Raw genomic sequence first — 15,297 nt, forward strand, 5'->3', positions numbered from 1 at the left:
ATTAACAGATATAGAGAACAAACTAGTGTTTACCAGTAGGAGGAGGGAAGTGGGGAAGAGCAAGATAGGGGTAGGTGATTAAAAGGTACAAACTATTAGGTATAAAATAAGCTACAAGGATATGTTGTACAACACAGGAAATATAGCCAATATTTTACAATAACTATAAATGAAGTATAACTTAAAAATTGTGAATCACTATATATTGTACACCTGTAACTTATATAATATTGTACAGCAACTATACTTCAATTTTTAAAAATCTTATCAAAATGCAGATTCCCAGTGTCTCACCTTCAGAGAGCTTCCTTTGGTAAGTCTGGAATGGGGCCCAGAATCTACATTTTTTATAAGCCCCATTGGAAACTCTGGTGTGTATGGTCCTTGTATCACATTTTGGAAATCACTGCTAGCTTGTGACAGAGGAATCTGAGTGTAGACTTTGATGGGGATAGGGGGAGAAAGAAGGGCATGTAAGGGCCCAGAGTACAGGGGGAGGGAGCAGAAAGAAGTGATGTAGGCAAAGCAAAATATGGAGCTCCTTAATTCTCAGGAACAAGCAGTAAAGATCAAGCTCTGCTGTACCAGGCTACTTCCGGTCCAATCAACTCCAAGTTGCCCGAGGAGCAGCAGCTTGCCTAACCTGAGTGAGCGCCATCATGGGAGCCCCAAGACAGGGAGACCGGTTAGGCTCTTAATTGCTGCTTCCGAGGGTTCCCAAAGTTTTCCCTTTCCCTTCCTGACCCACCAGATTAAGAATTAGAATAGAATTTACTCTGGAACCTGAAAGAACACTATTCAAAACCCCAAATCCATCAATGTACCTTGCCCTACAGAAGTGTGTGAACAACCATATGTGGAATTTTTGTAAATCAACTGATATTTTGAATCACTACCCAACATCACTAATAATCAGGGAAATGCAAATCAAAACCGTAATGAGCTACCACCTCATACCTGTTAGGATGGCTATTATCAAAAAGACAAGAAACAAGTATTGGTGAGGATGTGGGGAAAAGGGAACCCTCACACACAGTTAGTGGCAATGTAAATTGGTAAATTTTCCTATGGAAAATAGGAAGGAGGTTCCTCAAACAATTAGAAATAGATCTCACTGCCATCCCACTGCCGAATATATATATCCAAAGGAAACGAAATCAGTACCTTGAAGAAATATCTGCATTCCCGTGTTCATTGCAGCATTATTCACAATGACTAAAATATGGAAACAACCTGTGTCCATTGATAAATAAAGAAAGAAAATGTGGTATATATATGCATACACACACCACAATGGAATATTATTCAGCCATAAAAATGGGAAATCCTACCATCTGAGACAATATGGATAAACCTGGAGAATGTCAGGCGAAGTGATATAAGCCAGACACAGAAAGATGAATACTGTATATATCTATGATCTCACTTTTACATGGAATCTAAAAAAGTCAACTCATAGAAGCAGAGGTTAGAATGGAGATTCTAACCAGGGGCTGGAGGGTGGGAGATATGGAGAGACGCTGGTCAAAGGGTATAAACTTCCAGTTATAAGATGAGTAAGTTCTGGGGATCTAATGTACAGCATGGTGACTGTAGTAAATAATAGTGTGTATTCAAAAGTTGCCGAAAGCAAATCTTAAGTGTTCTCACCACGCACACACGCACACACACGCACACACATGCACACACACACACACACAAAGATAACTACATGAGTTGATGTGTTACTTAGCTTGATTGTTGCAATCATCTCACAATGTATCACCTTGTACACCTTAAATATATATAATTTTTATTCATCAATTATAACTTAATAAAGCTAGAGGAGAAACACTATAGCAGGGAAAAGGGGCTTGCAATTTAAATGAATCCCCTGATAATTTCTGCATTTCTGACTTTCTTAATAAAGGAGGACGTATTGACTGTTGATAGAGTCATTAGTGGATTAAATGAGAAAATGCATTTAAAACATTAGGACCAGGACTTCCCTGGCGGTCCAGTGGTTAAGACTCCGAGCTACCACTGCAGGGGGTGCAGGTTTGAACCCTAGTCAAGAGAACTAAGATCTTGCATGCTGTGCAGCGTAGCCAAAAAAAAATTTTAAATAAAACATTAGCACAGTCCCTGGTACATAGTAGTATTCAAAAAATGTTAGATATTATTTTTCCTGTGATGATGGAATTTGTATAACCTATACTTCAGAAGACCTATCTATACCTTCCCACCTCAGGGTCATAACCAGTCCTGGGGGCCTTAACGAGATTTATGTCTATTATACAAGAGCTTGCAGATGGACATGTTCTTCAGGCAAAGTCACAACCTGTCAGTGACTGACCAAATGCTAACCCCCTAGAGAAGGTCAGATTGAGCAGAACAGGGAAATCCAGCCCACAGTCTCCACTGGTAAGGAGCAGTTGTGATTCTTTTTTCCCTAACAAATCCATTCATAAACCACTTGGTCTCATTCAGTGCAGGTTTACTAGGTAAAGACACAGGTTGAAATCTCATCTAATCCCTCATGGTTATTAGTTCCACTTTACTGATGGGAAAAGGTCTAGAAAGTGACAAAGCAACCACTAAGAGCTGGGTCTGTCTGTATCCCTAGCACAGGTTGTAACCACTCTGTACATTCCCCTCCCTCAGGAACTACTGTCCCAATAAACATTCACTTTGTCACACTACCAAAATAAGCAAAGGCAAGTTGTTTGTAAGATGTTGCTCAGCCATGCTACATAAGACCTCAACCACTTGAAATGATCCCAAATGACAGAATGTAAGTTCTCTCTCTTAAAAACCAGATTCCATATAAGAAGTTGGAAAGATATTGGCTATTCACATGAGCCGAATTTACCTCTTTGTTTGTGAAGTGACATTCTTAACGACGAATCGGGATGTCAGGCAGATCCAAAAGCCAGTCACTTACCCACTGGAGGCCTCCACGAAGAGTCTGAGCCCCTGCTCTACCAGCTGAACTCACACCTGAGCCCTGCCACCCAGCGTGCCTGGCTGTGGACTCGGCTCCACAGACTTTGCCCCAGTGTGTCCTCTATGAAGGGTACGCGGCTACAATGTGATCTGATACATGTTTGCATTGTAAAATGGTCACCACCGTCAAGTTCAGCAACACATCCACCACCTCACATAGTTACCATTGTGTGCGTGCGTGCTCGTGTATGTGTGTGTGTGTGGTAAGAACACTTCAGATCTACTCTCTTAGAGAAGTATAACTATACAAGACAGTATTTTTCTTTATAAATTTATTTATTTATTTATTTTTGGCTGCGCTGGGTCTTCATTCCTGTGCTCGGGCTTTCTCTAGTTGCGGCGAGCGGGGCCTACTCTTCGTTGCGGTGCGCGGGCTTCTCATTGCCGTGGCTTTTCTTCATTGCGGAGCACGGGCTCTAGGTGTGCAGGCTTCAGTAGTTCCTGCATGCAGGCTCAGTAGTTGTGGCTTGCGGGCTCTAGAGCGCAGGCTCAGTAGTTGTGGCGCACGGGCTTAGTTGCTCCGCAGCATGTGGGATCTTCCCAGCCCAGGGCCCGAACCCGTGTCCCCTGCATTGGCAGGAGGATTCTTAACCACTGTGCCACCAGGGAAGTCCCAACAAGACAGTATTTTTAACTACAGTCACCATGAGGTACATTAGATCCCCAGAACTTATTCCCCTTATAACTGGAAGTTCATACCCTTTGACCAGCCTCTCCTCATCTCCCCCACCCCGAGGCCCTGGCAACCACCCTTCTAGTCTCTGCTTCTGCTTCTGGGAGTAGACTTTTTTAGACTCCACCTAAGAGTGAGCTCACCTGGTCCCTCCCTTCCTTCTTAGTCCAAGGGCTCCATCTGTATTGTCTGGCAGACCCAGGTTTCAGGTTGGAGGCCCCATTACACTTGCTGTCCCAGCGGGTGTTCTCAGATGCCAGGGGCTGACATTTGGTGGGGATTTACATTCAGAGTAGGACCACAAGATGACAGCAGCAGGGCGAGGTAACCCAGCCCACGATTGTCTGGAGCACTTAAGGAAATGAAATCTCAGCAGGTTTCCGATTTTCCTCTTAATTAGCTTCCTCCATTCCCTTAGGCGTTTATTCCCTTAGCAGGATTCTACACCATAAACTTTCCTTTGTCCCGGCTGAAGGGTGTTAAGTAAATACCTGGCAGCCACTGCCAGCAGCTTTAGAGGACTTTCTGCAGCCCACAGCAGGCCCCCTGGCCTGACAGCTTCTGCTAATGCTAACCGGAGCGCATGGATCACACTTTCAGTCCGGAGAAGAGATTTCAACAGTGCTGCTCAGCCTGCCGAGACCTCCTGCCAAAGGAGTCCTAGCGTCTCCTGCGAAGAGCTTCTGTCATGTGCATTTATTCCTGGCAAGTCTCCCAAAGGGGCAGCAGGTGTTTATTTTATACACATTAAAGGACTTGCTTTCCCGTATCTCCAGGTGTTCTGAGATGGAGAGGTCAAAGGACAAACAGAATAAACCCATAACTATAATAACATTAATTCCATTTGAAACAGATTAAAGCAACTCAAATTATGGAGCCAATGGAGCCAATGTTAATTCTACAGATAAATGTTATAAATCTAGAAACAAAACAGACTCACAGATATAGAGAACAGACTTGTGGTTGCCAAGGGGGAGGGGAGTGGGGGAGGGATGGATTGGGAGTTTGGGATTAGCAGATGCAAACTATTATACATAGGATGGATAAATAAGATGGTCCTACTGTATAGCATAGGGAACTATATTCAGTACTCTGTGATAAACCATAATGGAAAAGAATATGAAAAAGAATATATATATATATATATATATATATAAATAACTGAATCACTTTGCTGTACAGCAGAAATTAACACAACATTGCAAATCAACTATACGTCAATAAAATAAATGTTATAAATCTCATCACCACCAGGTTAGTTAAAATCACACATCATGTGAAAATGACACTGACATCTGGTGACCTGTAGGGTCTCTGATTCTGCCACAACAGCTGTTCCCTCTCCTGAACCTTGACAGCTCCACTGGTCTGTCCAGCATGATCACTACATTAATTTTTTAAAGAAGAAAGTGGCAAAAGTTAAGAGAGAGAAGAGAATCGGGGAGAGAAGGGACATCTTTCTACTTCTGTATTAGAAAACCTGAATCTTTATTTCTATGGCTGAATTATGCTTCCAGGTAAAATGCTGCTAGATAATGTAATGCAGAATGTTGCAGTTGAAACGTTTATCTTTGCTTCCTTTCGTTGGATGAAGATAAAAATTCATTCATTTGTTCATTTATTCAACAGGTACTGGGGTTGTAGTTTAGAGAACGAAGGGTTGATTTATTATTCCACCTAGACAAAGGGACATCCCAGGACTGTTCTGAACAAAATGGGAGGTAAGATCACCCTAATTATTGAGCACTTTCTATATACCTTGTGTAAAAACAGAAAATGTCTATGGGGGGTGGGTGGAGGATCTGTTTTCATTCCTAAACCCAAAATCAGTGCTAACGCCCACCTGCTCTCAAAATATCTGAAAATTTTGGTAAAACCTATTGGTTCTTTCAGGTAAAATAAAAATGTGTGCTCAGGTCATCCAACCACTGATTTTTCTGGCTTGGAACAATTCTCTCTACCCAAATAGGATCCAGGTTCTTCCCTGTATTTATGAGAAAAGGTTGAATTTGAATAGATAATTCTGTTTTTATTTGCATTAATATATGATGAACAGGTCCCTGAGACCTAATCTTACCAAAAAAAATTTGTTCTCTTTCGAAAATGAGGAAATCACTGAATCACCACTCAAGGGAACATTACACAGATGGTGAAGATCTATTTTAAATAGTCAAGCAGGACAAAGTACAAAAAAATACACATATGTGTGTAAATACAAATATGTATAGATAGATAGGTAGGTGGATATAGTTTTAGAAAGACTTGAGCATAGTTGGTGTTAACTCATGTTTTCACAGAACAGTATTTAAGGTTTAGAAATAAATTTTGCCCACATTATCACAGTTGATTCTCACAACAACTGGCTTAGATAGCCCCATTTTACAGTCAAGGAAATTAACTACTATAGATAGACACAGACTGGCACTTGAAGCTTTTACGCCGACCCCACTGATCTTCTTACAATAAAACAATAGCTCATTATAGATGTTTAAGGGATAATGTTTATAAAAAAGAGTCCCTATACCTCCATCAGATTTGAAACTTTTCAAAGCACTTTCACATTTGTTTATTCAATATACTTAAAGGGACTACTATGCAGCACACACTGACTAGATGCCAGAGGCACAGAGGTGAATAAAACTCTCCCTTGTTATAAGGAACTGGACGTTAATGTATAAGACAGATAAGGAAACTGGTCCAGTTCAGTAGACCAGTGAAATGAAGGATGGGCACAATATGCCATGAGCCACAGAAAAGAGCACCAAGTCCAAGTTCTGGGGACCAAAGAAGGCATTCCACTGGCGTAATGCTTGCAAGAGAAGTAGGAGTTTGCTTATGCACGTGAGCTCATGACCTCAAGTTGGGGAACATCAGGCTACATTAAAGCAACACAAGTTATCTGTAAACAGTTGTAGGAAAAGATGTGTTTCAGGATAGAATGTTGGATAAGTAGCCAGGCCCAGGATGGGAGCCTGGAATGCTGGGCTAAGGAAGTTGAAATGAGTCTATAGGTTTAGGATGCCAAGGAAAGGAGAAAGAGATGAGACAGGAGACAGGGAGACACCTGGGGAAGCAAATGCAATAGGCTTGGGGAAAGACGGTTGGGATCTAAATTTAAGAGGAGGAGGAGGAAAGCATAACCAGGAAATGTATTTAAGATGTAGACTTAGTAGGATTGGGGGTCTAAATGTGGGAGATAAGGGGTGAGAAGAAAGCAAGTGTAACTCTAAGTTCTTTAAGTAAGTTTCATGAACCAGGACGGGGCATGTAGAAGATGAGCAGCATTTCTGAGGGACACCAGTAATCTCACTTTTTTGGGAGTTTGGGATTAGCAGATGCAAACTATTGTATATAGAATGGACAAACAACAAGGTCCTACTGTATAGCACAGGGAACTATCTTCAATATCCTGTAATAAATCATAATGGAAAATAATATGAAAAAGAATGTATATATATGTATAACTGAATCACTTTGCTGTACAGCAGAAATTTAATACAACAGTATAAACCAACTATACTTCAATAAAATAAATTTTTAAAAAGAAGTTCACTTCTGTACATATTGAGTATAAGTGCCCTATAGAGCAGTGAAGTGGCAAGACCTAGAGAGAACTAGCAATCAACTCCTGAAGCTCAGGGGAAAATTCTAGGTGGTAGATGTAGATTTGAGACTCTAGTGTGAGGCCAAAGGTGAGGCAAAAAAAAAAAAGAAGGCCATTCACTGGACAGGGGAGCAGAAGAATACTTCAGCTTGGGAGACGGGAAAGGATTTTTAAATAGTAGAAGGCTGTTATCCTGTTTTGTTTTATTATAGAGCTAATTAGTTGGAAATATGTGTTTTAATCAAACAATATGTAGCAAAAAAAAAAAAAAAATTCCCCCTCACCTTGTTTTATTAGGAAATATACGTGTACCTCCACAGTCTTTTCCCTTAATAAATGGACTTTGAATCATATATAAGGAAAAACAAGATTAAAGGAAGCTTTTCTTCCATGATGCCAAATTGATGAATGTGCGGTGACCTTTCATAGGGGGAGTTGCACTAGGGAGAAGGGGACATAGTTCTAGAAGCCCCAGAGCACTGACCTCCAACGTTTCTGCCAGTTCCAGCACCATTTCATTCAGCCTCTCCACGTACTCGTATCTAAACAAATACTTTCAACCTCCACCCACCCATGTTCTCATCCCTTTCAAATATCAGATGTAGAGGTCCCCATGGCCAGTAATAATGCCAAAGAATGACTGAAATCTCTCTCTAGCCCTGGGAAACAGGCCATGTAATAAGAAAGAGGGAGGTAACTTCGTTAAGTGTCCCACAGTGAAGTCACTTTTGGCTCCGTTCTGATTGTCCAAATGGCCTGAGCAATTGGATCCCATCATCTCAAGAAACGGCTTCCTACAGTGTGAATATGGCTCTGACCTTTATGACCTTGGATCATACTGTGGGCAGAATTGTCCCCTACCCTAAATTCATATGTTGAAGTCCTAACCCCCAGAACCTCAGAATATAATTAAATTTGGAGATACGGTCTTTAAAGGGTGATTAAGTTAATGAGGTCTTTTGGGTGGGTCATAATCCAATATGACTGGTGTCCTTAGAAGAAGAGGAGATTTGGACACAGATGCACAGAGAAGGCCAAGTAAGGGCACAGCAGGAAGGCAGCCATCTGCAAGCCAGGGAGAGAGGCCTCAGTAGAAAACCAAACCTGCTGCTACCTTGATCTTGGACTTCCAGCCTTCAGAACTGTGAGAAGATATATTTCTGTTGTTTAAGCCACCTAGTCTGTGGCACTTTATTATGCAGCCCTAGCAAACCAATACAGACACTTATTAAACATGGCATAAAATATGTGCCGGGATTTCCCAAAATGAAGTTAAATGGGAAAAAAAAATCAGGCTTGTTTTGCAATTGAGGGTATTGATGACACATAACTGTATTTTGTAAAATCTGTTCATCTATTTACACATTCTATATAAGTCTAACCATCCAGGAGAGAAGCTAGTGTGTGGTTACTTGAATTTTATATCATCTTTGCTACAGAATTTACTGATGAATAGGGTTGCATGAAATTACATCCATTCTATGGCTCAGATGTACCACAAGATACAGTGTACTGACAGTTCTGGGTGTACTCTGATGCTTTTGCAAATATGTTCCTATAAAAGGGTTTCATCTTCAAGGAATTCATGGAAAAGACTCTGACAAGTACAGGTTTCTGGTAACTGACTGTACTGCTGAACTGAATGAATAAGCATTTTCAGAACGCTAATGAAAAACTGATGAACTCATAAAAGTGCTAACAAAAGATCAAGATGAAAAAAAAAAATTAATTACATGGGACTGAGTGAACTGATGAGGATGAGTATAATTTTTGTGACTTTCTGTCTGAATTAAAAAAAAAAAAAATCCCACAAGGACTCAGAGGCAAAGAATATACAAATCAATTTTCACTGCAAAGTAAAGGAGCTGTGTCAGTGGAGGATTACTGGACTGAATGTCTATATTATGACATAGTATGAGTGTGTTTCGTGTTTGGTACTTGCAATCATTGTTGCTTTTGTTGTGGTCATCCATGTACAATGCTTGGTGTCAGTCTATTTATCTCTTGTAAAAATAAAATACAGTGTGTGTGTGAAAAAAGAAAGAAAGAAAGAAAGAAAGAAAGAAAGAAAGAAAGAAAGAAAGAAAGAAAGAAGGAAAGAAAGAAGGAAAGAAAGAAGGAAAGAAAGAAGGAAAGAAAGAAAGGAAGAAAGAAAGAAAGAAAAGATACAGTGTACTGCTTTAGACAGGTTGGATTGAGTTGATTCTGCAAAACTCTTAATATTTGAAACACAAAACTCTAAATATCATACAATATTTCCAAAGCAGCAAGAAAAACGTGTGGATAGTATCGCTGCTTGTGTACCAAGTTATATTTTCCCCTCACCTGTCCCTGTTTGATTTGTCACCAAGTCTTCTGAAATAGCCCTCACGTCTGTCTCCCCACCCAGACTGACTGTCACCGCCTTCATTCAGATCCTTGTCATTTCTGGCACATCCTATTAGCCACTGAACTAAACCTCTCAAAGGGAATAAAATGCTGTTGATGGGGATGTAAACTGGTGCGGCCACTATGGAAAATGGTATGGAGGTTCCTCAAAAAGCTAAGAAAAAAGTTTTCATATGATCCAGCAATCCCACTCCTGGGCATATACCCAGACAAAACTACAATTCAGAAAGATACAGGTACTCCTATGTTCACAGCAGCACTATTTCCAATAGCCAAGTCATGGAAACAACCAAAATGTTTGTCGATAGATGAATGGACAAAGAAGATGTGAGATAGATATATATCTATATCTATATATCTATATGTATATGGATATATAAAAAACGGAATACTACTCAGCCATAAAAAAGAATGAAATAATGCCATTTGCAGCAACACGGATGGACCTAGAGATTATCATACTAAGCGAAGTAAGTCAGAAAGAGAAAGACAAATACCATATGATATCACATATATGGGAAGCAGCTGCATTGCACGGTGAGATCAGCTTGGTGCTTTGTGACCATCTAGAGGGTGGGATAGGGAGGGAGACACAAGAGGGAGGGGGATATGGGGATATATGTATACATATAGCTGATTCACTTTGTTATACAGCAGAAACTAACACAACATTGTAAAGCACTTATACCCATAAAGATGTTAAAAAATAATAAAATAAAAATAAAATACAATACAAATGAACATATCTACGAAACAGAAACAGACTCACAGACATAGAGAACAGACTTGTGGCTGCTAAGGGGGAGGGGGTGGGGGAGGAAAGGATTGGAAGTTTGGGATTAGCAGAGGCAAACTAATATATATAGGATGGATAAACAAGGTCCTATCGTATAGCACAGGGAACTATATTCAATAGCCTGTGATAAACCATAATGTAGAAGTATATGAAAAAGAATATATATATGTATAACTGAGCCACTTTGCTGTACAGTAGAAATTAGCACATTGTAAATCAATTATACTTCAATAAAATTTTTAAAAATAAAATTTTAATTAATTTTTTTAAGGGAGTGAAATGCTGGGGAATGGTTAAGGAGCACGGCCACTGGAGTTAGAGTTCCAGCTCCACCTAATTGTGTGACCTGACCCAAATCTAAGCCTCAACTATTCATGATTAAAATAGAGGTAATTAGTAACAGTACTCTCCTCATAGCACTGTTAGAGAATTAAGTGAAATAAGTAAAAAGCATAGTGCATAGTAAAATACTCAGAAAATATGGGGTGTACTATGATTAATCTTTTGGAATCCATCACCCTACAACATTTTGTCATGCTCTCTTATGCAGAATTTCTTTATGCAGAAATTCCAAGATTTTCTCATGCTGAGATTTCTTATCATCTATAATATGAAAACAATAGGCCTGTTGAATGTTCTGTTTCAGACAGCACAGGCTTCTCCTGCCCAAGTCTCCGCAGTGAAGGGCCCCGCGCTCCCTGTTTGAAAATCCCAGTCCTAACTGACATCTCCCAAGTCTCCACTAAAATCCCTTCTCCGTACTACCCTCTGCTCCAACTTCTTTTTCCAAAGCACCAAACTCATCTTAACAATCCTTCAGTGGCCTATTCTGGTTCAGGAGATGAAGCCCAAACACTATGACATGGCCCACAGCACTTTGGTCAAGATGCCTCAGCCTCCAAATTCTCATCCCCAGCCACGAGGCCCAGCCCACAGCCTGGCAAATGGCAGGAGCTCAGCAAATGTTTGTTTGATGAGAAGAGAACCTGAAAAACTCACACCACAGGCTCGAAGGCTTGCTTCTCCTCCATCTGCATCCGTGTGTTGTATTGTTTCCTCGGGGGCTGTCATAACAAATGACCACAAATTGGTTCTCTCACAGATCTGAGGTCCAGAAGTCTGAAACCAAGGTGCTGGCAGAGCCATGCTCCCTCTACAAATTCTATGGGAGTATCCTTCCTTGCCTCTTTCAGCTTCTGGTGGCTCCTGGTGTTCCTGGGCTTGTGGCTGCATCACTCTCATCTCTGCGTCCATCTTCACGTGGCCTTCTTCCCTGTGTCTGTTCTGTGTTTGTGTGTCAAATTTCCCTCTCTTTCTCTTATAAGGACACTAGTCATTGGACCCAGGACCCACTCTAAAACCAGGACATCATTTTGAGCTCTTGAACATAATATCAATAATATCTGCAAAGCCCCTAGTTCCAATAAAGTCACATTTGCAAGTACCTGGGGTTAAGAGTTGGACATATCTTTTTGAGGAACATAATTCAACCCACTACAACTTTCAAGGGTTAGGGAGGTCGAGGAGTGAGGTGTGACTGGAACACAGAGAGCTCTGACCATGTTCAGGAAGGAAATGGGATGTTCATTTGCAGTTCAAAGATCAAAGCTATCTGGGTACTAAGTATGCCATCTGGCAAGATCTCCTGAACCAGCCCAGGGGAGCAGGGGAGCAATGTTTTCTGCCCAGCTGTTTTGTTTCAGATCCACATGTTAATGGTTTGGGTTTTTGTTTTGGAACTGTGAAAGATTATTTATTAATAAGACAAATTAGAGGAAAGAAAAAAATCACATAAATCCCTACATTCTCACATCTTTTTTCCCCATATTTAGGTTTTAGTTTGGGTTTTTTATAATAGGTAATTTAAAATTAAACCTGCACATAACTTAGAGTTTATAAGGTTTGTTATAAAAAGGAAAATAGATCACAAAACAAAAACAAAAATAGCAATTCATAGCTCCCTCCCATCTCCTGCTAGTCAAAGACAACCACTCTCAAATCTTTCAGCTGATTCTTTAAGCATCTACTTCCATATATTCAGTACCATGCTTATAGTAATTGTTCTTGCTTTGTCAGCTTCAGATGTTATTTATCAGCTGGCTGGTGCCTTGGCCTAGATGGCTCTTCATCTCTCCCCCACTTCCACCATCACCACCACCACTACCACACACACACCACGCACACACTCACCCACGCACATATACACACACAATCACACACTTCCTATTGCCTTGTACTTTTGACATGCTTGTATATTAACTTTAGTTAGATCAATAGTCAGTGTTTACATTATCCACAGTTGAGCCCAGAAGTATGCCGTTTTTTGCTTTGTTTTCTATATATTTATCACTAATACATTTTCAAATTTTTCTGCATTGTCTAGATCTCCTCTCAATATTCTATTAATGCTTCTTTTGGAGCCCTGACTTGTTTTCACTGGTTCAGTTGCTTCCTGTGCCTGCCACACACCTGCCGTCCTGGGCTCTCCCCTGGCCCTCACCTGGAGGATTCCCTTCACCCCTGTCTCCCACAGGATCTCCTGTTTCCCAGGCCCCCATCTTCCTTTCATTTGTTTACTCTCGTTGTGACGGAGCACTTCCTCCAGTACCTTCCTAAGAAAGGATGTCGATTCCTAGAGACCCTGAAGTTCTGAAAATATCTTCAGTCTATTTCATATTTAATTGATGTGCTGACTGGGAATAAAATTCTAAGTCAAAAATAATTCTTTCAGAATTTGTAAGAAATTGCTCCACTGATTTCTAACTTTCTCAGTTGCTACTGAAAAATCCACAATCATTCTCTGCCAACATCTTCTCCCAACCACCCACCTCTACCTCCAAGCTTATAAGATGTTCTCTTTGTCCCCATGGTTCTGTAATTTCATGAGGATGTAAGGACCAGCCAGAAGCAGGAAACCAACCCTACTCCCAGGTGGACATTTTTAAGACTTTTAAATAAAGGAACTAGTCACATAGGCCATGATGAAAAGAACCAGGGATTTGCAGACACTTTGGGACCAGCAAGTACAGAAAGCTCACAGCATCCTTTGATGTGAGGGGCCAGGGAAGAAGAAAGAAATATCTGTAACAGATTCTGTTGCGTGCAGCAGCTCTAGACAAAGGATTGCCCAAGGGAACTGTAGCAACAGCAAGAGTAGCCACTTTTAGGACTATGTATGATCTTGTCATAGCTGGGGTCATCTGGTCGTGATGAGAGAAAAACCACATTTTTGTCCTCACTCACGTGGTCTCCCCAGTGGCTGCTTGGTGCTTGCTGGCTGTATACTGGCCTCTGGCTTATCAGACACTCCTTCCTATATTTATATGTAACAAAGGCTTTCTTTTTGCTGAGGAAGAGGGTGTGCATTAGCTGTGGACACAGGAAGGAGATTAGTTGGTAGAACTTAGTCCTTGCAATTTAGTTGGATAGTTCAGCTGTCCAGCAGGGATGAAGTACAGCTCTTGGCCCACTCCCCCAGGGCCCTGCGCAAAGGCCAGTTTGGGCAGGAAAGATATAGACAATGGGATGCTGAGGAGAGTCGACGGCTGCTGCGGGCGGATCAAGTCTGATCTCTCTGATTGAAGAGCGTGGCGCAGGACACCAGTGGGGAATTCACACACATACCTCACAATGCCGGGTCTAATTTGTAGATTTTATCAGCACAAATTTCCTGAGGTGGAAGATGTGGTGATGGTGAAGGTAAGGTCCATTGCTGAAATGGGCACTTATGTCAGCTTGCTGGAATACAACAACATCGAAAGCATGATTCTTCTGAGTGAGTTGTCCAGAAGGCGTATCCATTCTATAAACAAACTCATCCGAATTGGCAGGAATGAATGTGTGGTTGTCATTAGAGAGGACAAAGAAAAAGGATGTATTGATTTTTCAAAAAGAAGAGTTTCTCCGAGGAAGCAATCAAATGTGAAGATAAATTTACCAAGTCCAAAACTGTTTACAGCATTCTTCGTCATGTTGCTGAGGTCTTAGAATACACCAGGGACGGACAGCTGGAAAGCCTGTTCCAGAAGACTGCTTGGGTCTTCGATGACAAGTACAAGAGACCCGGATACAGTGCCTATGATGCATTTAAGCACGCAGTCTCAGAGCCATCTATTTTGGATAGCTTAGATTTGAATGAAGATGAACGGAAAGTACTCATTAACAATATTAATAGGCGTTTAACCCCACAAGCTGTCAAAATTCGAGCAGACAGTGAAGTGGCTTGTTATGGTTATGAAGGCATCAATGCCGTAAAAGCAGCCCTGAGAGCAGGTTTGAATTGTTCTACAGAAACCATGCCATCAAGATTAATCTAATAGCTCCTCCTCGGTATGTAATGACTACAACCACCCTGGAGAGAACAGAAGGCCTCTCTGTCCTCAACCAAGCTATGGCTGTCATAAAAGAAAAGATTGAGGAAAAGAGGGGCGTCTTCAGTGTTCAAATGGAGCCCAAAGTGGTCACAGATACAGATGAGACTGAACTTGCAAGGCAGCTGGAGAGGCTTGAGAGAGAAAATGCAGAAGTGGATGGAAATTATAATGTGGAAGAAACGGAAGCCAAAGCCGAAGATTAACTTTGTGGGCAACAGAGTCCAGTTTAAGGAACACAAAGCAGCCTTCCTGGCTGTTAACCCTAGACTTGAAAGTCTTCCAGTATTGAAAGCTTCAAAGTTGAGTATTTTTTATTTCGAAGTATTTAAATGTTCCGACAGACCAAAATGTGAAATGCCCTCCTAAATGTCAGCTGTTTTCACACAGTAGCTCTAACATCTTGAGCATTTTTTAAGGGAGTGGCCTAATTTCACTAGAGACAAATCTTTAAGAACAGTCATAAAATGGGGCGTGTGAT

At 41.0% G+C, this 15,297-nt stretch overlaps 1 pseudogene; it reads left to right on the forward strand.

The window, feature by feature from the left end:
* The first annotated feature begins 14,076 nt into the window (after positions 1 to 14,076).
* Positions 14,077 to 15,022, forward strand: LOC103014748 (eukaryotic translation initiation factor 2 subunit 1-like; annotated as a pseudogene).
* The last annotated feature ends 275 nt before the right edge of the window (positions 15,023 to 15,297 follow it).

Source organism: Balaenoptera acutorostrata, chromosome 6 (genome assembly GCF_949987535.1).
Source record: "Balaenoptera acutorostrata chromosome 6, mBalAcu1.1, whole genome shotgun sequence".
Taxonomy (NCBI): Eukaryota; Metazoa; Chordata; class Mammalia; order Artiodactyla; family Balaenopteridae; genus Balaenoptera; species Balaenoptera acutorostrata.